This window comes from Lissotriton helveticus, chromosome 9, assembly GCF_964261635.1.
Source record: "Lissotriton helveticus chromosome 9, aLisHel1.1, whole genome shotgun sequence".
Taxonomy (NCBI): Eukaryota; Metazoa; Chordata; class Amphibia; order Caudata; family Salamandridae; genus Lissotriton; species Lissotriton helveticus.
In genome coordinates this window covers 161,141,657-161,165,281 of record NC_136070.1, presented here as the reverse complement: position 1 = coordinate 161,165,281, position 23,625 = coordinate 161,141,657, and positions in this window count along the sequence as shown.

The window sequence follows — 23,625 nt, the reverse complement described above, 5'->3', positions numbered from 1 at the left end:
ATTGGAGAAGGGTAGAATTTATCTCCAGGAGAACCGCTTGCATTCTGGTGGCGGAATAGTTGCTTTATGTAGAAGAACCATGTGGCAGAGCACTGGTCACGAAGTTGTAACCTGCGGATCTAGTATGACAGATGCATCTCCTTTGCTCTACGGCGCAACCCAGAGCGGTACTAATGCATCGCCTCTGCTGCGATGTTCACCTGATGCAAGGACTCCACATCTACCTCACAGCCCACACCAGAATGGCTGCCTGGGTGAAGCTTTCCCAACACAGTCCCTCGCATTGCAAGTCCATCATCAATAGGAGCCAAAATGATGACACAGGCTCTGGCATCGCAGCCTCACAGCTCCTCAGAATCAAAGCAACGCCTCGACTGCACGATGCATCATTGATAACGAACTGTGTGTTGCCAACCCTCATCAACAGGATCTTGACAATGAAACCTGACTTCGTGTCTCATATCCACATAACCTCCGATCCAAGGCATCACCTCAGCTGTGCAACGCAACCTCAGGGCAGTACCTCCCAATGCTCTGCAACTAGGACTCTTGTTGTGCAGGCCTAACTAGGTCCCTGGTGCAGGCCCATGCTACATCGGAGTCTGCCTGAACTTGTGACTTTTCCCCGGTAGGTGCAAACAGATATCAACTGTTAGTGCGTTGTGCTTTTTGCTGCTATTTTCACTGAGCATGCATATTTCTTATACTTTTGAGGTTTTTTTTGTCACTTTGACTTTGTTTTGTTTCTAAAAATAATACTCTATTTTCTGATCTGGTGTGGAATATTTTTGTTGTATCTTTTCACTGTGTTACTGTTTTTAAGTCTTACACAAATTATTTACACATTGCCTCTAAGTTAAGCCTGACTTTTCTGTGCTAAGCTACCACAGGGTTGAGCACAGGTTAATTTATGGGTTGCTTGTGTCCTTACCTTGACAAGGATTGCGGTTTCTGCCTGAGTATGGTTTCACTCACCTCAACGAGTAACCACATTTCTTACACTACGCATGAGGAGTGGTATGACCTGGATCACCTTTAGACAAGAGCGTCATGACCCTGGACCTTTACAGGGAGTCGTATCTAATGGGTTGGGTACCCTTGTTCGAGATAGGGATGTTGTGTGCCCTGGAGATCTACTTGCTGATGCTAGAATGTGTCCCTGTATTGGGGTAAGGGCGCTGTGGTAACCTGGGCTTCATGATGAGGGTGTTTGGCAGAGTTCTGAATTTGTCAGTTCCTGAACATTTGCATAGGAGTGATGCAAATGTGTTTCAAAACGTATTTTCAAAAAGGAAACCCCAAAGGTCCTGTCTTTAATCGTATGGCTACATTGGTGTGATAGGCTGTAAATTTGCCAGAACATGGTCCTGCCAGGATAATAGCAGGTTCTATGTTAGGTAAAAGGCATACACGGCTGTGCTTGGTTTTGTGGAGAGAGGTCGGTGTAGAAGGTGCCATCAAAGTTAGTGGTTGTTTTGCTTCAAGAAGGTAATCATTAATGCTTAGTCAGACAAAGGGGGTGTGACACAAATGTCTTGCCTACTCACCTCACTGAAGAAGAAATAGTAAAAGGCATTAAGGTCTGGCACGTGTTTATAAAGTTCCATCCATGAGGCAATGCATTATTTCTGCAATTTCTACAAGAGTGACTTTTTGTGTATTATACCCTGGATCTTGTGCCAAGCAGGTTGATATTCATATCTTGATATTTCTGTAGAAAACCATTGCTGTTGCTGAGGTAACCATGTGTTTGAATGTCATTGTTTGTGCTGGCTGGCAACATATATATATGACCGTATTAAAGTCATGAGGCTGCTCAAGATCACTTTCAAGTTCAAAAAATGGTCTACAGGATTATTGGTGGCACATATTGGTTGAGCAGTCATGTGGAAATATATTTGAACTTTAATACTCCCAGGCTGAGTCATTTGATTCAGGAAGAATCATGCAATACTGCGAAAGCATTACTAGGCCTGAAATATTCCCAAAAATGTTAACGGCTTATCCTGATGAAAGCTCTTGGTCCAAATTTGGTTCATTTCAAGTGCAGACCATGAAGACACCAATATGTTCAATATTGGTTTACATTTTGTGGAGGTCTGATTTAAATTATCGCTGTAATAACGTCACATCCTTTTACCTTAGACCCCTGTCAACACAAGGGAATAGGATATTATAAGAGGGAAGAATAAAACTAGAAACACGGGAGAAAATGTGCATGCAGCAATACTGAGCGAGGAAGCTCACTTAAAGGTGACACATTAACTACTATCCATGAAAAGTGTTGAGGACCACATGTCAGGATGCCCCAGATTTAGGTCAAGTGAAATCTACGAAGAAGCATTTCACAATAAGTGGATGAGGATTCAACATCGCATGTGATGTTGTGGACACAGACAGAATAGCCAGAATCATGGCATTTGGACTAGAGCCCCCGAGGCTATACCATTTGTATGTATATTTACTTGACTAAGAGCAAGGATATATTGTAGTTTAGTAAAACACTTCCCCTCTCTCATTGATCAGAAGAATTGGTAATTCACCACATGAACAGGTGACACATCCAATCTTGAAGGGCATGGGTCCATACCTGTACCATCACCTGGTGTTGTCAAATATACAAAACTGTTTACATGTTCATCAATTTATCGAGTTCTATTTAGAATACTTATTTACTTAATTTCACTTGTTCATACAAATCATCTGTCTCAAGTTGCTTCAAATAGTGACCTTATTCCTCTTGGGCACCATTCAAGTAATATGCCAATTAAATACGCCCCGGTAACATATGGGACGATCCTTCAGGGCCTGCAACCATCGTGCTCTCTTTTTTTTGTTTTGAAGCTTTAAAGTGCCTAGAACCCAAGCCACTGCTGAAAGGGAACAATGAAGCACTGCACATAAGTGGATGAGTTTTCTTTATGTGTCTCAGGCACCAGTGGTTGGTCAATCTGAATCGGGCACTGAAGGGTCTGCTCCACTTTCTACTTTTGTTTAGGGGGCCCATGCTTCTCCTTTCACTGCTGGGTGGCTGGATTGGATTTCACTAAATTTTGGAAGCCATGTTGAGAATATTGGACAATGTTACCTCTTTATGAGTGAGATATTTTGTTGTATGGTGCTATGGAGCTGTTTCTGTCAAGCTGCTTTCACGTTCACCACGTGAACTCTCATCCTGAAATGGAGACAATGACATGCTCAGTCTGTGCATTATGGACACCTAATTCGTTCTGAGTGAGGCAGCCCAGACAGCAATCTCATTTACCCAGCAGTTTCCTTAAAGACAAAGGCTGCATGTTGAAATCAATACTCTGCAGCACAGGCCTATCTTAGCACCATATCTGCTACATGCCACAGAAACCCAGTGCAAGTGAAGTTTTCATTTGCTTAAAATAGAAGCAGCATATTTGTCGAATTTTATGCTTGACAGTCACAGCACCTTCATGCGTGTCTTCTGGTTCTCTGAGCTCCAACCTCTTGTTCACTCACCACAGCAAATCCTGGCTACATCAATTTGGAAACCAGCCTTACGTATTAAAGCACCACATAAACACAAGGCTCTGGAATTGTGTCAGCTATGCATTTTTATACTCTCTCTTTCTTGAGCACAGGTTTGTTGCCTCATCTAGTGACTAAATCAGTGATTGACACACTTTTACCATTTGTGAAAATCCTCTGGTGGCAATGTATGGCAATACAATGTGAGCAAGCACAGTTCTACAGTGTTATGCATGGACTTGCAAGTCTGTTTGAACTTCTGAATAAACTGCGCCTCATAACTCATTTGTTGTGGTTTACATTGGTATCATTAACTTTTTCCTGCAAAACAATATGTTGCACCTACAACACCTTTTCTTTATGAACAGGGATGTGACCTTTAATATATGTTTCGGTGCCATTGAGAGACAGAGGTGTAGACACAACATAAAAAAGAATCTCCCGTATAACTATTTCGGGTGGTGGATGATTAAATTGTATTTGATCCTTTATCTGAAAACTATTTAAGGGAAAGGAGGATATACTAGTCCACCGCTATAACTTCTTCATCAGAGCTAAACTTTCCCAATGAATCTTTTGACTCATATGTTATGTCCTTGAAACTTCCTGTTATAAATTTGGAGGCTTCATGACACTATTCCTCAGCTAGTGGTAAAATAATATTTTGAAAGGGTCCAGGAGCACCTTTTTCCTTCTAGTTATAGCTCCCAAGAGAATGCAAAACGATTCAAAACTTAAGCTCCGCGTGTGGTGATAACCAAAGTAGCCCTGTCATACAAGCCTCAAACTCCAAAAGCCACCTGGTTTATTAGCAGAGGGAAGCCTATAATTGACAATATTTATTTTTTACCCTGATTTAGTAAGACTATAGAAACAGTAAGACATATTTATGAGCCCCTTGTGCTGCCAGAGCATCATTTTTTGTGACGCTTCAGTGGCACAAACTACAAAATCATATCTGAGGTCACACAAAGCAACTTTGCGTGGCTTTGATTCGCCTCATAGATATAGAGTACAGGCAATGAAGCACACATTGCTGTGTTGCCTTACTCTGTGCTAGGGAGGCCTTCCATGGGCATTGTGGTGGGTTTCCCATGCAACACTCATGTATTATGATGCTTTCTCAGATATACAAAACCATTTAAACATAGGGATGAGCCAAAACCTTACGTCTCACAAGGGAAGGCGCAGCGAGAACAACTAGCTTTGTTTCTCCTTGTTTATTTGTCTTTTCACGTGATCTGCATTCTGCAGTCCACATGGAAAGAGGAAAAAGCCTCCCAGGATTGTTTTTGTGACGAAAGGTGCCCCATTCTGCCCAAAACCAATCTTGATGACAACACAAGCACCCTTGCACCATTGTGCAATGGTGCCTGCATTGGCACTTAGCTGCCAAAACTGCACCGGTGCAGAGGGAATGCACTGTATTAGATAACCTTGGTACATTCCTGCCCTTTCACTTTGACGTAGTGCAGCACAGCAAGTGCTGCACGGCCCTACGCCAAAACGCCGTAAATGAGGCCCTATAATGTTTTCAGACCTGAATGCACTGTTGTGTCAGTCACCGCTAACACATAAGCTAAGCCCAGTTTGATCCGAAAGGTTCCAAACCAAATGCTACAGTGAAAAGTTGTGTGCAGTAAAACAAAAGAAATCAACTGTAAGTTATCCCATATCTACCAAAAGCTTGTGAGTCTATGTGTTTTCGAACTTTTACAAATTAAGTGCCTAATTATATGAGGAACCAGATACGGTGGTGCAAGCAGGGTCCATAACTATGTACTGGCAATTTGCAGAAAAAAAAAATTAAATGTCGGAATTTGTAAAGCGCACAGCTACCTCCACCGGAGGTGTCCCGGCGCTGTCCGTATACTGCTTAGGAACCCCTCCTGGCTTTCCTGGGAAATGTCCACTCCTGGGCACCCCCCAGGTGCAGCAAGGTATCCCAGCGCTTTTGGGGCTGCTGTGGAGACTAAGCAAGCTATTGCCCAGAGTTGCAGCGTGGGACCCATGATCAGAAGGGTGAGACTGAGGCGAGAATATCCAGTCAGGGGAATTAATGAGCCGGAGACCCGCCCAGGCAGGAATCGAACCCTGGTCCCTGGCCAGAGCTCTGCATCAAGGTCTGCCTGCTCTAATCATTGATCCACACTTCTCCACAAGGCTGCTGCATTGGACATTATCTATTATTATCCTAAGTAGAGGGCAATATTTCTAATTGCGAATCTTAAACAATGCATCATGTGTCCAGTGGCAGGAAGAAATGATTTCCTAAATTAAAACAAATAGGCATATAAGCAGCAGCGGCTCCTCCTCTATGGTGGAGGAGTACCGCCCCCCTGCTGAGAGCCAGCTGAGGTAAACTGGAAAAATAAAATCGATAAGTTGGTTTTATTATCATTTTAATTGTTCTCGTTTCCCTCTAGAGCCAGCAAAGTCTGGTCAGGGTGGGGCTTGGCTGTCGTTACAGACACAGCCATCAGGGGAGGAGTAGTGCCCAACCTGAGTGCGCATGACGATTTGGACAGCCGTCTTAGGCTGGCCAAACCGCCAATGCGCCCTTAGGTTTCTCCAACCCAGCTGTCTTGCACAGCCGGGTTGGAGAAACAGCACAGACTCCCAGGTACTGTCTGAGCAGCAAAGCAAGCCGCTCAGGCCAATCCTTGTACTTCTCTTATGTTACTGAGAGCATCGCCTGGATTGGGAGGGGAGCCTTTGCTAATGTCACAGGAACTGCTGGGACACCATCGGGAAGAAGAGGAGCACCAAGGCGGCGGGCAGCATCGGAACAGGTAATTTTAATGTTATTCTAAATATTTCCTTCGTCCTGTCCCCCTCTCCCACGCCCCCCCCCATTTAAATTTTGCTGTGGCCACCACTGCACACAAGAATGCCTTTTAACATCGAAATCTCTACTTGTTACATCACCGGCTGTCACACAATGCATATTGTTAGTAGACTTGTAATAGCTTTAACTTCAAACTCATTAAAAAAATGTTTTATCCATGATATACAAAGGAGCACAAGTGATGAACTTCCATTAACATTTTTATCCAACTTGCCACTCTTCCTATCCATTTGAAAATGTCCATTTTATTTTTCCTTTTCATTTCCTTTTGCTACATTGCATTTAGGAATCATTTTAAATTTTAGTTGAGGAATTCAGTTACTTTCAATTTGTGCATGTCACGTTAGATCTATTTAAAGTTTTATGTAATTATTTTACTACATTTGCGCTCAGCCATGAATTGCTGACAAAATGTACATATAAAGAATAAACTCAACTAAATTAAACAGGCAGGCTTCTAAAGTAATGGTTTGATAAAGAAGAAAACTCTACCTACAAGTCATTCCGCATAATGCCATGTCAAACTCTAACATTTTGACCACTAAAGGAATGCAATAAAATTGAAATGGCTGGTTATGACAGTCATCTCACTCTCCTCATGAAATTGAAATGCCAAGCACTGACCTTTCAGATGCACCCGGATAGAGAGTGCAAGATTAAAAAAAACACACTACATAGACTCTTACCTCTGGATGTTCAAAGCTCTGCTCAAGGATCTACTGTCATTGAGTGCCTTCCAAAACCTGTCAAAGGGACACAGCAAACACGTGCACATCTTATTTGATAAATTTAAATTAAGAGAGATGACGACCTCCATCCTAACTAAAAGAATTACTATCTTATGCTATTATATTGTGTTTTATCTAATGGGCCGTGCATGAATTAAATTAACTTTTATGTGAGTCTTAAAGGTGAACAGTTTACACAGCTATATGTGGAAAACTAACTCAACATTTTGAAAAAAGACCCACATGTACATTGATATCGAGCTTCTCAAGCAATTCTAAACAACATCAATTCTTGTTATGCAAAGCAGTGCTAGCCGTGACCTAGACTTTGGAAATGTGTTCAAGGTCACACTGAACGCAAGGGCAGAGGAAAAGACGAAAGCCGTGACTGTGATCTGTCTTTTCTCCCTCAAACAGTAATGACCAGCAACATTTGCCACAAGGGCTGAAGGGGAGACACTGCATTTTGTCGAGACTCTTCGTAGATAGAGCTAATTGGTTTACAATTGACCTGGTACTGTTGTACTGTGGTAGCTGACTGATTAACAAATAACTCAGTGACACAAGAGAGAACCGTCCTTCGCCTATTTCCAGATTCCATTATAGCTAGTGAGGCTAGGCGCCATTACAGAGGAGGAATCAGACACACAGACAAATAGAACCAAACACTTCCCGAGCGACCTGTTGCTAAAACAAAGAAAATAAAAAGCATTTAGTTTCAAAGCAACTATTTGTTGCAGTGTGTTGCATTAAAATATATGCTACATTTTTAGAACTATTATTTTGATTTTATTGATTTTATACGGCCCAAACCTAGCTAGAAAGCAATGGGGTGCTGTAGAGTGAAAAGGAGGTACAGTTTAAGGAAGAGGGGGGCTAGAAAGATTGCCTGGAAGGGGTAATGGGAGAAAGGTGGAAGCAGCAAGGGACAGCGCGAGCCAAGAGGGTAACTGTTCTCTACTAAATGTTATCATTTTCTACTAAATACGTATATCAAGAAAATAGAGGCTTTTCGGCTCACATTTTAAAAAATCTGGTAAGAATTTTGTTTTTGTTTGTCATATATTTTTTACTACTCGGTTTAGGGCACGGGTCTTTTTATATATTGTAGAAGTGGGACACATTCACCGGATTGCTTGAGTGATAACAAAAGACATTCCTAATTGGGATAATGTACCACCAACTGCATGCACATTGCAAGGACGTGCAAGTCACTGTACAATGCCGCAAGGGTACCAGACGGACTTGTAATATGTTTTCAGTGTTTGTTTGATGGTATGTCATTCCATTTATTAAGTGAATATTTGCACTTTCAAATAAACCTTTATAGTGATGCCAGAAAGGCATGAGTATATCTTCCAGTACTTTTTTATTTTGGGACTTGCACTTTTATTATTCATTGTAAACAATCAGGACTATTAATGATAAAGGTAAGGACATAACAACTGGATTCAGTGAGCATGCCTGAGGTGGGTATCTGCCTATAAAATAGAATGCTGCTGTTTCCAAAACGTTCTTACATGGCTTGGGAGTAGATCAAGTCAGGATAGTTACACAAAGGCCTTCAGATGGAACTCCACCCTGAAGTGAGAGGCTGGCAGTAGTGGAAAGTTTAGGATACTGGAAATAGATGACTAGTGAATACTAAATAGTGACAAGTAGGTCAAAAAGCCCTTCGACTTGTGGGTGGTACTAATAGTTAACAAATAACCAGTCGTAGACTTATGGGCTACCTACTCCAAATTGTAATGATAATTGTGCAGTATTGATGTCTGACTTTAATAAGAGCCATATTACTAGGGCCATAGTAGGGAAAATTGTTAAGCACCCAATAAAGGTGAGGGCCATATTTGTAGTTAGGTTGTACACACAGTCCAGTTCTGCAATCATGAAAGGAAGCACCACTCTGGAATGTAAAGTTTTTTAATCTATTTTCTCCATTTTGAGAAATATTTTCCTTGTAAATAAATACATATCATAAAATTCAAAACCACAATGGCGGACCATAAGTATTGCACCCCACTCCATGTTTCAACAAATCAAAGTCCCGTGCACTGCAGTACCTGTACACGCCATTGTTTGTTACCATTGTCCAGCATAAAAATAGTAATACTACAAATGAAAAGGTGCACTGGGAAAAGTGTTCTCATCCAAATAAGAGTGACAAGCAATATTTATATAAAGTCCTTTTTATTTCTTATTTTCTTCTTCACAAGAAATCTATAAGTGTATATACATCATCCAGCCAACGAGTTTCATTCAAAACATCTCTTTTGAACTTTATCACGGATCATGCATATCCCGTTTAAAGGTTATTCACATCTCATTTTGAAAGACTCATATTTTTTTCCGATAAATATAAAGGTTGGTGCCCAAATTTAATTCCTTCTAGAAATGGATCATGTTGGTTCCTGAAATATTTCACAACAACGTAATCAGTCAGTACGGAAACAGGAGTTGTTCACCCGTCGTTGATACCTTCACATATCTCATATCCCTCCTCTGGCTTCAAAGGGCAAGTTGCTGTGACATTAGAGGTTGAGGAACCTGCATCACTATGGCTTGTGGCACAATAGAATTCTGAGGTCTAGGTCGAGGTACATTCTATTGCTGCATGGAATTATTGTTCTGAAGTGGTACATACCCTAGATTTTGACCCTGATTTGGAGAATTAAGATGACATTGCCACTTCCAGCACCCCAAGCTATTGCAGTAGTGACATGGATTAGACTTCTTCAATGTCGCTACATCAATTTCAGTACTTGGATGAATATGGACACCCCGACCTCTACCTTGTGACTGAAATTCACTTCCACTCTGCATCGCCGGAGCTCCCTGTAGACACACTCCCTGCAGTGGAGGGGCACTCCCCACACAAAGTGGATTTTAATTCCTCTCTGAGCAGCCTTCATTTGTACCACTATTAATTTTTCCTTTATCTTTGCTGCCTCACTTAAATGTCATTGTTGCAGTATTTGGCATATCACAAAATCTCATCAACCAACTTATTTTTCCAACAAATTGGATGCTGTTGAATCATCATACTAATCCCAGACCTCTATCCTGTCACAAACCTGGACGGAATATGTATCCTATCTTTAGGCTCTAGTGTTTACATTCCACTATACTGTTTGTATGCCTGTAAAAATCTCTAATATTATGCATGAAATGTCTCCTTAGGTTCTTACCCGAAACAGGTCCCAGAATCCATGTTTCCGGTCTAGTGAGGACCTGGTTTGGCACTTTGGGCTGGACTGGTCCCATGTGGAGCAGAATCAAGACTGATTTGCATATGGCTGGGTTCATACTGGGGTTGCTTGGTGAGCAAAAAACAATTAATTAAACCCAGATCTGTGACTCATGGTGAACGTTTGCATTGTTCAGCTTTGCATCCATAACCTGTTCTTTTTGCTGTTGTTTAGGGGTAACAGCTGAGTTTTTAATACCATTTCCCTCCCAGCCAGGTTATTATACAGAAACACTGGTCCAATGGTAACAGGAACTGTAAGGACATCTGGGACTGTACAAACAGAGGATGACCCAGGAACACAAATCCCTGCATTTCCTCCTATCATGTTTTGATTCACTTTAATAGTCCCCATCACGCTCTGGTCATTCTGCTCAGGAGAAATTCCTATCATACCAGGACTGTACCTACTGGTGCTGTAGGCAATCCAGTGTTTCCTACTGCAGCATCGCTCCAACCTCCCTCTATTTGAATCTTACTATACGGAGGTGATCACTCAGACATTACTATCTCTGAAAGACTATCACTAGTATCCCTATCACCTTTTTCATCTTTCTCTCCAGGTTTTAGCCTTCTTTCTCTTTTTGGTCCCTCTTTCCACTTCTCTATTCTTAATATTGGGTAGAATTTTGCTCCTTTTATCATATCAGTTCTCCACCTTTTCTGTTTTGCATCCCACCTTGCATCTGCAAAGGTACACACTGCCTTTTTCTCCCGTCATTGAGATCTTTCTCTTTCTCTCGCATGAGCCACAAGCACCCAAGCATTAAGCATTTTGAATTATTTAGGTCTAGGTTGTGATTTCATCTAATGTAAAATTCTTCTCAAATGTTTAATAATTTTCAATTTAAATGTACCAAAACGTGGAAACCCCAGTGCACAATCTTTCTCCTTGATCTTGTGCTATTTTCCTAGCCTAATACATGTGTGTAGCCCTACATTTATTGCCGTATAATAAACTGCAGTGTTTTTGGGTGGGGCTTCCTCCCTCCCTCTAGGGGTTATCTGAACAGCCTATCTAAACAACATGCGTCCAACTTTAAATCATAACTTAACTTAAAGTCTTATCCCAGATCATTAACCAATAACAGCTCAGCACTTCGTGACATAGACAGACAATAATAGCGTGGCCTCACATCAACTGACCTGTCCCAGAGCGTGCCACACTAATGGTACCTTATTTTCACACAAAGGATAAATGTCCCTGTCTCGATTGGGCTGTCAAAGATGTCTCATGGCAAACCTCAGCAGGCAATTACAATACAGTGTTTTCTTCACTTTTTAATATAATCCCGGGATCTTAGGCCATGTCAAATCTGAAAATAACTTGGCCACAACATGAACTACACTCACACAATCATCTAAAACATTATCATATCATATACTCAATCTCCGCAAGACACCACACAATTGCCACAAACACTAATGACTAAGCATAAGCTGTTTACACACAACCCTTTTGCTACTCACTTATCCGCTACCACAACTCACTCTCAGATGACTGGAACTGCACTGACATCGATTCTCCAAGTCAAAACATGGGCATTACGGACTGTGATTGAATTTAGACTAATTTAAAGTAACATTTTTCTAACTCATATACTTTAGGTACTAACCATCCTTGGTATGCTACAATCTTTTCCAATTCAACTCTGACTGTGGTCAATAGACATTTGTAGTAGCCTGAGATCAAGAGGGGTTAACAACAATTTTAAACCCAAAATACAGTGTGATTATTAGGACCACAAAATAAAAGTCTGATTCAGTAACTTTACATTAAAAACATTTATTACAAACTCAAAGCTATACTAATATAAATCAATCTCATAAACATAGTATAAAATTATAAAACATCCAAAGGGAGACCAAAGTGTCTTACAATAGTGGTCCTCAGTAGCAAAGAACATATAAGGATCACAGTAGCCATGATACAAAAAATAAGGAAAAGGATTTGATGACGTCAAATGGTTTTGATCCTTCTCCATGCATGGAAAATATTTGCAGCATCAACTAAACCTTACACTAACCTAAGAATAGGGGTAACCCTATTGAATCAAGAAAACAAGAAAGGTGTCAGGATCGGAACCTCTGTAAAAGTTCATAAAGAGTCATATATAGCAAAAAGTCACATAATCAGAGATAACAAGAGAGGCCCACACCTTTCCAAGTCTAAAGGGAATCTAACTAAACCCAAGGTGGGTTCACTAATTAAAAAGCGCAATGTACATTAAAAACATATCTTAATATGTTTTCCAGTTCCCAGAAAGAGCTTGGCACTTTGAACAATACTACATATTCCAGTCTCCACTTCCAAAGTATCCTTGGTTCCTCCCTTCCTCTGATAATACCATGTGGTAACACTCTGTTTGTTCTTCATTAAAATCATTATAACTTGCCATCTCTTCCTCACCTCTCTATCTCCAAAATACAATGTGCTTTTCACTGACTAACGAATGCCTTCGGTCTGCACCTGCATAGAAGATAAACATGCAGAAAAGCAATGTTTACGTTTATGTTAAATGCTTTGATTGCACATTAAGGGCCACAATTGTGCTAACTTAACATTTCCTCTTAAATGTCTTAAATGCATAATAGTAGTACAGCCTAAACATAATCCAATAAATGAATTCTTTAATAATGAATCAAGCTATATCGTGCTGTAGAGTGGGGTGGCATGGTGAGCAAAAAATGATGGATTTCACCCATATCTCTTGACTGGGGGTGAATGTTTTGATTTGTTCTGCATTCCGTCCATCACTTGTCTGTCTTTTGCATACTCCACTATGTGGCACAATAAATAATACATGTAATTCTAAGCAAAATTGACAACTGGCTGCAATTTATAAAGAAAGCATTAAACACACAAATGTTTCATTCTCACTAATCCATGGTGAATGCACTGCATCAGATGCAATTAATCATACCCCCTTACAATCTAAACCTATAACAGATTAATATCAGCAGCCCAAATGTTTCTGAAAAGGAAAAACGTTAACATTGGTATATGTGAGTCCAGCCACTCACCTGAAAACCAGGTCCGCCTGCAGGGACGATGACAGTTCCTCAACCCCCCTGAACACATCTCAGAGCTGTTGACCAAAAACAGAAGCCCTGGCAGGTGCCCAAAGAGGGAAGGGGATTTGGGATGAAAGACAAGAAAGTGAGACTGCTACTCTTCATGCTTTTGCATCGTGAGGATCCAGGCGAGTACCAGTCTGCCATATCCTCCCCAGGTGTTGCTCCTGTGAGGCGCTGCCAACCTCCCCTCCCCTTTTTTTCACCAGAGAAGGGTAGAGTGAGGTGTCAGACTAACACATGGTCTATATGCATACACATACCTTGTTTTAGACTTTTAATCATTTTTATAAATTGTGACTGTTACTAGCACATATAGACAGAAGGCTGTAATATACCCTCTGTTGAGTTAAACAAACATACTTATAACTAGGGGTCCTCAACCCCATAGTATATAGGGACAGGCATATGTGAGTTTTTGATTTGGGAAGAAAGACAAGAAAGTGAGACTGCTACTCTTCATGCTTTGCCAAGAAGAGGGTGTGTGCCGTCTAGGCCATCCAGGTTCTGGAATTTGACACGGCGAACTACTCGCAACTTTTCCTAAAATATACAGAGGTAGATAATCAGAGAATGCCCTAAATCTCTTTAGACTACTAGCAATACCAACATTACGTCTTCTACTACTTCTGATTACCTTTTAGGCGTGATGGTGCTTCAAACAGTTTGTATCTCAATAAGCAATTAAGACATTTATTTACATGTTTCTATGAACATAAAACAGGAATTTGTATTAGACTGTGTATTCTATGTTATGAATTCACATAACACTTATGATCTCACCTGATTGTGCATAAGACTTTTCCAAAGACGTTTCCATATATATTTCCAGAGTTCAATCCAAGCCTTTTTTAAAACACAATAAGCAACTGTGCCTTAAAATGCTTCCCAAAATATCCAGCAACTTTAAGAATGGCACACTAAAACACAATTGCGCACAAAAATATCAGAAAAGGCGCACTTCACATATAGACCTTGGCGCTTTACAATGTAATCAAATGTCCCCTTACTACTGCCAAAGAAGTGCACAACCAAAATCAGTCAATTTCAAAATACAAGGAGAGTTGTTGTCCAAAAACAACCAGAAAACGTGTGCATCAAGCATCAGAAAGCTTCATAAACACCAGGAAAAATTGTTGCCCATTTTACAATCAAACACGTGCAACAATATCAGGCAGTTTTGCAAATTGCATTCAAAGGCAATACCATTAATTTAAACGCCAAGTTCTTCACTTAAATAGCACTAATGATCATTTACAATAACAAAACAAAAAAATGTAAAGCTTCAATTGAACACTTAGCTCTTGATCATTTACAATAAATACAAAAAATGTAAAGCTTCAATTGAACACTTACTCTGAAGCACTTTTAAAATGAGTCCAGATATGTTCTTATCTCAGCCCTGAGCTGGCTCAAAGACAGGGAGAATTTCTGCTTGCAGAGGTCACAAGGTGAAATCTTTCTCTTCAGCTGAAGCTCCAACATGAGGCTCCAGGGAATGCCTGTGGCAGGAAACAGAAAGCCGAGCAACAGGTGTCTGCAGGTCGAGGCTATTTATAGCCAAGATCCTGGGCGTTGCTGGGCGTGTTCAATCCATGTGCTCAGTACAGTTACAGCTCACGTGTTAAACCCACCGCAAGCAGCTGCACCTGTGCCCCCTGATCCTCAGATATCTAACAAGCATTGGCAAGGTCCATAAAAAAACATTGACAAAAGCAAACACATTTAAGAAAAAACAAACATTGGGCAAAGTACTTATTGTAGGAACACTGCAATATGATTGATATTCCCACATATGTGTGTTGACAAACAATGCAGGGGATGCTTTGGGTGGCGTGACCGGGTTCCTGACAAACATACACATACATAAATGTCAGAACACACAATAGGTGCACTTTCTATACCTTTAAGGCAGCTTATCTCTTTAGTGCTATTGCGTCACGTGAGTACATAATGCCAAGTGGCTGTGAGGGAATCCGGTTGTGGCATCTATAACTCCCCAATTGATCACTAGATAAAATTTGGCTGATCTGCTAAAGTATTTGGGTGTCCCCTTCCTTCCTCTCTATAGCAATCTCTTCTGAAGCTTTGTGCTCAGGTGAGAGAAATATTATCATACTACTGGAGTGCTACAAATATATATATATATATATATTCACTGAAAAAACCATAGGTTATAGACCATATATAGTTAGGAATTAGCATTTATAAAACCTTATTTTACTCACACAAAACCATTGAAATTCGCATATATAGTTAGTTGCACTAACTATATATTTCGCGCACCCGCAATCCACTGCTGATGACATCACATATTACATCATTCATGACATGGTCAGTGACATCACTGATGACATCACTGATGACATCTCAAATGACATCACTGATGACATCACTGATAACAACATCCAGTGACTGTATGTTTCTGTAAAGTTTAAATATGTCTTACATATTGAAGAATGAGTGGATGTATAAGTGTCTGGATGAAGGATTTAGTAGGTGCATGACTGACTGTATGAGTGAGTGATTAAATGTGTCTCACTGAGTGCATGGGTTAGTGACTAAACTGTCTTAATTTGTGCATCATTATGTCTGTTGTTCTGTAAACTGCTGCATGTGTTGATCAGTAGCTATATGAGTAACTATATGGGTTATTGATTGGTTGCCCAAGTATTTGTATGGGAGACTGAGTGTGTGTGTGGGTTGTTGGGAGGTGTATGACTCTGTGCATAGATGTGTGAGCAGTTGATTCAATGTATGGGTTCAAAAGTGCATGTGGAAACAGCTGTATGGGTGGTTGACTGTGTGCATGAGTGTATTGGTGAGTGAATGGATATCTCAGTGCTACATGTCAAAGTAAGAACATATGTAAAACACAGTATATGTGAGAGTTGACATATATAAATAACTGTGCATAAGAGCCAGTGAATGTGTGAGTGGCTGTATGGATCATTCTGAAATTGTATCAGGGATTGTATAAGAGAGTAAATATGTGTTAGTATCTGTTTGAATAAGTAAGGTGTGTATAACTGTATAGTTGAGGAAATGGAGGTGTGATTGATTCTTTGCATGACTGACTAGGTGTGTGAGTAACTCCATGGATGAGTGACAGTCTGTGAGTGTCTGTTTACACTGAGTGTATATAAGGTTATATTAGAGTCTGAAGAAGTTCATCGTATTAGCACATGAATGATGTCATCAGTGATGTGATCAGTCCTGTCAAATGAGATGTCATCAGTGATGTCATCAGTGATGTCATTTGAGATGTCATCCGTGATGTCATCAGTGATGTCACTGACCATGTCATGAATGATGTAATATGTGACGTCATCAGCAGTGGATTGCGGGTGCGCGAAATATATAGTTAGTGCAACTAACTATAGATGCGAATTTCAATGGTTTTGTGTGAGTAAAATAAGGTTTTATAAATGCTAATTCCTAACTATATATGGTCTATAACCTATGGTTTTTTCAGTGAATTTTCAAGGTTTTGTAAATGCTAATTCCTAACTATATATGGTCTATAACGTATGTTTTTGCAGTGAATTTCAATGGTTTTTTAATAGCAAATATTAAAAGCTGTTAAATGTATTCTTCTTTTAAAGGAAAATATATTTTATATGTATTTAATATAATTTTTTTATGTATATAATTTTTTTTTTAGTTTCGCTACCGTTAGCTCAATTTTATGCCGCGACCCGATCCGCGCACCGGGAAACGTTCCGTTTGCACAACTTCCGCGTTCGAGAACAACATCGTGACGCGTCGCGTAAGTGCGACGTATCGCGTTGCCGCGTAATGCGTCTTATGACGCGCCGCGTTAGCGCACTCGGAAGTGCTCCGGTGCGCGAACGAGGCGCGAAGCGCAGCACACCGGAAGCGCTCCGAGCGCGGAGCGGGACGCGTAACGTAAGCGTGACAGGTCATGTGACCTGTAAATAACACTTTTCATTGGTTTAGAAATATTTTTTTTCCCAAATGATGAAAACCCCTCCTTTTTTCCTCACTCTGACTATCATCTTTGTGAGAGGAAGACCTGTTTCTGCTTGTTAAAATAATGACATCTGTAGTAGCTGCAGCTGGTGGACCCCCACCACCACCACAACCACCTAGGAAAGAAGGACCACCTCCACAGTTCCTTCCAAACCCAGAGGAAGAGGAAGAAGAAGAGGAAGAGGACGTAGAGCCGAGGCAGTTCTTGCGGGAAGAGCCCCGGAAATCCCACCACATAGCCAATTTTATATGGCAATTTTTTTCTTACCCTCAAGACCAAAAAAAGGTCAATGCCCGATATGTCACATGCCTCATTTGCAAAGATGTTTTGTCTAGAGGTACAAACAAAAAGTATAGTTTTGGGAACTATACTATGCACCGCCACATGCAGAGGTGGCATCCAATCAATTACAGCGCTGCTGAGCTGCGTCACCTCCAGGATAACCCACGAACTCCTGTGGCCAGTACATCATCACAGCAAACTCTTTCGGGACCAGAGGCGAGGGAGACGGTCCCAAATATTCAACAGAATTTTGTGCACATGAAGCTAGTGTGCATTTATTGTGGTGAACTAATTTCATATGGGAATATGAGTATCATTTTAATTAATAGAGCATTTGAAAACCACAATTGCTCAAACCGCCCCAAGAAGTAAATTTTTTTTTGCTCCTGTTGAGCCCTTTCTGATGCCTGTTTTTCATTGTTCCCCCCCCAAAAAACCAAAAAAAACATAAAATTGTTCAAAAAATCCCCCCCAAAAAATGTTCAGAAAAATAAAAAAAATATAAAACAACAAAAACATTAAAAAAAAGTTCTTTTCAGAACGACCTCCCATTTTTAAAAAATTACTAACATTTTTAGCACTCTTGACTTCATTTTTCTCATGGGTGCGCTTCCCGGTGCGCGCACCGGAGAGCGCCCCGTTAGCGCAAAAAAAAAAAAAGAAAAAAAACCAAGAGAAGGAGAGCATAAGAGAAAGAGAAAGAGAGAGTAATGTTAAGAGACAGACAGCAAGAGAGAGCAACACATAGGTACTGTGTAATACATAGTAAAACAGTGTAAAAGATAAAAGAAAGTGTAAGAGAGAAAAGGAAAAAATATAAGGCTGTGAAACAAAGAAAGAGAGAAGAAGAATACTAAAGCAGAGGCACATGAAGAATGTGAGTGGCTGTAAAGAGTAAAAGGAAAGAGAAAAAATTATGTACAAATAAAAGGTAATAACGGAACCAGATTTAAATAACACTGGTGAGGGAGAGAGAGGAAAAAATAGTGTGCATAACTAAAGAGGGATGAAATAAGATGGATAAAATCGACTACAGTTAAAACATGTGGATTGACAGAGAGAAAAAACTGAAAGAAGAAAAGAAGAAGTAACAGAAATGGAATAATTGAAGCAGCAAAGACATGTAAATAACGTAGTGTGCTTGAACTTCAGGGAGAAAGCATAATGAACAAGTAGTGAAAGAATGAAGAAACAGAGACAATTACAGTAAGAGAGATGGACTGAGTGAACGGGAGTGAGGAACTGTGAGAACAGAGGGACTGAGAAAAGGAGTGGAAGGAGTGCAGTAAGTAAATCACCCACACAACACAACAGCTACCCTACCTCAAAGCACTCTAAAATATTATTTTACTGTTTCTCTTGGTTTTCCCCTTGTTACGCTCCCCGGTGCGCTACCCATAGTATAAGTAAAGAGGGGTGAAAGAGGGAGAAATACTGAATTAGGATAACACATGGTGAGTGACAAAGAGAGAGGACAAAGAGAGTAAAGGAAACAGTACCTTAATGGGCTTGAGTAAAACAGCAAAAAAAAGATAAGTAATGCAGTGTGTGTGACTTACAGGGAGTCAGTGGGTGTAGGTCGGAGTGTGGGTGTGTAAGGTGTGTCTGTGGGTGTGGTTTTGTGGAGTGTTTTGGTGTGGGTAGAGATGAGGGTGTGTGAAATATGTGTGAGAAGTGTATGAGTGTGGGGTGTATATGTGTTCGATGTATGTGTGTGTATGGAATGTGTGTGTGTTTTTGAGGAGTGTGTGTGAGAGGTTTTTTTGTGTGTATGAGGTGTGTGTGTGGTGTGTGTGTGGGGTGTATGTTACAGGTGTGTGTATGTGTTGGGAGGGGGATGAGGTATATGTGTAGGAGTAAGGTAAATAATAAAGAAAAAGAGAATGAGTGAAGAAGCAAAGGAAGGGAACAGAGGGTAATTGAAGTAATGAATAGGGATCAAAAGAAGTTGAATATGAGAGGGTAAATAGGGAAAGGGGAGTAAACATGGAGAATAAGAATAAGTGAGAGAAGCAGGGTAAAAACACAGGAGTGAGGTAGATTGAGAAAATGTTAGTGACCTTAAAGCAAAGGGTGATAACAAACTACATTATTTTAGTCATACTTACCATATAATAAATGTAACTTTATTTTTTTTTACTACAGTTGGTATCTGTGAAAGACAGAAGAAAAAATAAGTTATAATTAGTAAAATATGTATTTTAAATTAAAAGATACAAATGAAGAGCTAAAAACATCATAACACTCTATTTAGAAATAAAGTTAGAGTGAAGAACACAGAAAGGGAAATAAACTAAGGAAGAAGGACAAAAAGAGGGAAAAAGAAATAGAAGGAGAGCAAATTACAAAGAGTAAGGCATATAGATTCACTAAGAAAAAAAGTGAGAAGAACAGAGAAATGAACTGAAGGTAAGAAAGATACTTAAACAATGTGTGTTAGCAAAACTAAATCAGGAAACAGAAGTAAGTAAAAAGATAATGACTGAGACAGAAAACAGTCTAATTAAGGATGCATTTAGAAGAATGAGGAATAGAAGATAACTGAGAGTAAGTGAAGAACAGTCATAGAGTGAAAGGATGAAGGGAGACAGAATAATATACAACAATTGAAGGAAATGGACTGAGGAAGTTATAAGGTAGACACACTAAGAGAAAAACCGAGTGAGGTGGAGTACAATGAGTGAGAAAAGAAAAATAGTAAGTGAGCAAAAAAAAGGAAAGCGAGGAGAAGACGACTAAAACAGTGGTACTGAGAGAAAATAATTTAGTGATGAAAGTAAAGAGAAGGACATTGAAAGAAAGGAAATGATGGATAGTAACGGAACCAGAGTAAAAGAAATGGGATGAAGAACGATGAGAGAGGAGCAGTGAAGTTGTTGTAAAAGAAGTAATAGAAGGTAGATAAACACAAGTGAAAATAACACAAGTAGAGTGAGGCACTGAGCACAGAGAAGTAGTGAACGAAAAATAGAGAGAAGAGGTCAAAAGTAAGGAGCAAACAAAGATAAGCGAGGGAGAGTGGATGTCAGAGAATGGGAATACAATTTAACTTACACAATCCAAAGTATAGAATAACTTCTACGACATCTTACATAGTTTATTTTTGCTGTTCTCAGAATATATTGAATTTCACTTAAAGCAGTGAGTTCAAATTACTCATCATATGACAGCGGGAAAAAAAACCACAATCTAAAAGATTGTGTTTTAAAAAACCCTTATATACTGACAAATGACAAATGTACGCTAATCTTTGATTGACTTACTTTTCCTTGAGGCCAAATAGTATATCACGGAGGTCCTTTTCTCGTTGCATAGTACTTTGCTGTTCACTTCGAAATCCATTTCATCGACTTTCTACAAGAAAAGCTCCAAGAACATCTGAAATATTTTCAACATTTTAATATACTCCTTTTTTTCAGTCATGACTCTTTACTCATTCTTACACCTTTCCATTTGGCCAAATAGTGTCAGATGTATGAGTATATATGAGTACTCCTCCCGTCTTCATAGGCCAATTACCTTTACCTAAATTTTGGCTGTAAAAACACTAGGTATGAATTTATAAAGCCAAAAGGCAAACGTTGTTTGAAAGTCAAATGAGTGTCGTTACATTGGGTCCAACCTTTAGAAGTTTTTAAATAGCATGTGTAATGCCCTGATGTTGTAGAAGGACCGTCATGAAAAATAATAGCTTCAGTTGCAAAGGTTCTTCCTGATATCGATAACTGAGAAGCTACGAAATTTTTAATAGAAGTTGTCAATTTAGTTCCATCAGGTCTACATCGTTGGAACATTAAAATAACATAGTGACCATAATTTTGTAGAAATAATGTGGACAGCATTGCAGACTTACATTGGGTACACACCATATTGTGATCCGCTGCTTTAACTAGATTATTGAAAGACACTGATTTGCAGTCTGGTAAAGTTAAATATATAAATCTTTCAGAGTCTATTCTAGTAGTACTTGATGAAGCACAGTTATCACAGTCATGTTGCCATTGATAAGAAAGGCCAAATAGATTTTTTATATCTACTCCTTCATCTTGCAATACATCAAACATATACATTAAAAATTCCTGACAATCCTGCTGAATATTATGTGAAAATTGATTTTGACCTGAACATATATCTAGAAGAGTTCTAATTTCTGAAACACGTTCTATTTTTGCTCTATCACTACTACATTTGTCTAACACAGAATTCAATAAACAGCACAATGTTTGTTCCCGATTTTCAACAATCTGTCTTTGTAAATTTTGAAGAAAAAAAACAACATTACCTACTACATTAGCATAGCAGTTGACACCAGAACTGTTTTGAAACTGAAATCCAACAACATCTACAACAGAATCCTTTTTGTTTCTCTTTACAATTACACTTTTATCTACTTTATGCCTTTTTGCTGATACCTCACTGCAATTACTCATTTCTTCTTTTTCGGCCTACCACACGTTTTCACTCAGAGGATATTGAGGCAAATGTGGAGCATACTCTCTTCTTAACCTATTGTATTCTTTAACACAATCTAGATCAGCACAAATCTTTGTTTCATCACACTCAATCAAGTACAATGCTGATAAAGTTCTGACTCGTGATAAAGCCACATATGCCATACCCTCTTTAAACACAGAACTTCCAATGTTCACCAAAGCGCTATCTACACTTAAACCTTGAGACTTATGAATTGTCACCGCATATGCCAAACAAATAGGAAACTGTTTTCGGCGAACATATAAGTCTTTCACGAGCAAAAATCTAGCTGAACAACGACAAATTTGTTCTATTTACTCAATGTCATCAAATGTAGGGGTATATTACCAACAACTAGCGATAATTTTTGTCTCTAACTTGTTTAGAGACAAAAATTATCGCCGCACATCGGCGATTTTTATCGCAGATAAACCTTGCTATTAGCAAGGTTTATCGCAAATGCGATAAAAAACGGCCGCAATGCATGAATATCGCTGAAAAGTCAGCGATATTCATGCATTATCGAGCAAATGCTCTTAGCCATGTTATCCACCTCCCATTGGATAACATGGTGAAGAACTGCTCAGGGCAGGTGTTAGCTTTTGGAGATATTCGCGCTTAGCGCGAATATCTCCAAAAGTTGGTAATAGGAGATAGCGATGTTAGCGACTGTTTCCAGTCGCTAACATCTTGGCACGCCCACTTTGCATGTCATTAGTGATAAATATCACTGACATGCAAAGCGGGGCCCAAGATGGTCGCTATCTCCTATTAGCTGTCACTAACTGGTGTTAGCGACAGCTTGGTAATAGGGGGATAATTTTATCTCCGCTTTCTTGGCTTTTAAAGCCAAAAAAGCGGAGATAAACCCCTTGATAATATACCCCGTAATTTTTAAAATTTCAATTCCATCTCTATTTTTGTAATTCACAAAACCAACAACATGACCCATTGCTCCATTTACCAGACCTCTTTCAACATTTAAATTCCTTCTCAAAATGATATGACAATTCAAACACACATTCTGAGTCTTTTCAAAACCAGCAGTTTTAGATATAGTCTTCTCTAATGAATCCAATTTTGACTTCAAATTTTCAGATAAAACAATTGTTGCTCCCATATGCTCTATGTTATCTGTAGCTTCCAGTTTCACTATCTCTTCATTTTCTAAATTTAACATTTTGTTGTTGAACATGGAACATTCTTTCAGAGTAGGCATCAAACATATGGCAGATTTCTTCTCGTTAACTTTCTTAAAAATGTTCTCTGGAAGAATGTTTTCATTTGGGTACAAATTTGAAATTAATTGTGCATGTAAAGCTTCTTTCCCTTGCTGACTTACTTTTCCGATCCTTACATCTTGTAGAATATTTTTATAATCTTCATCCTTTGCCTGCCGCATATTTTCAAGCAGTTCTGCATATTTGAAGTTTAACCATATATTAACGTTTCCAATGCTTCCTAGGCACTTCCTGGTATC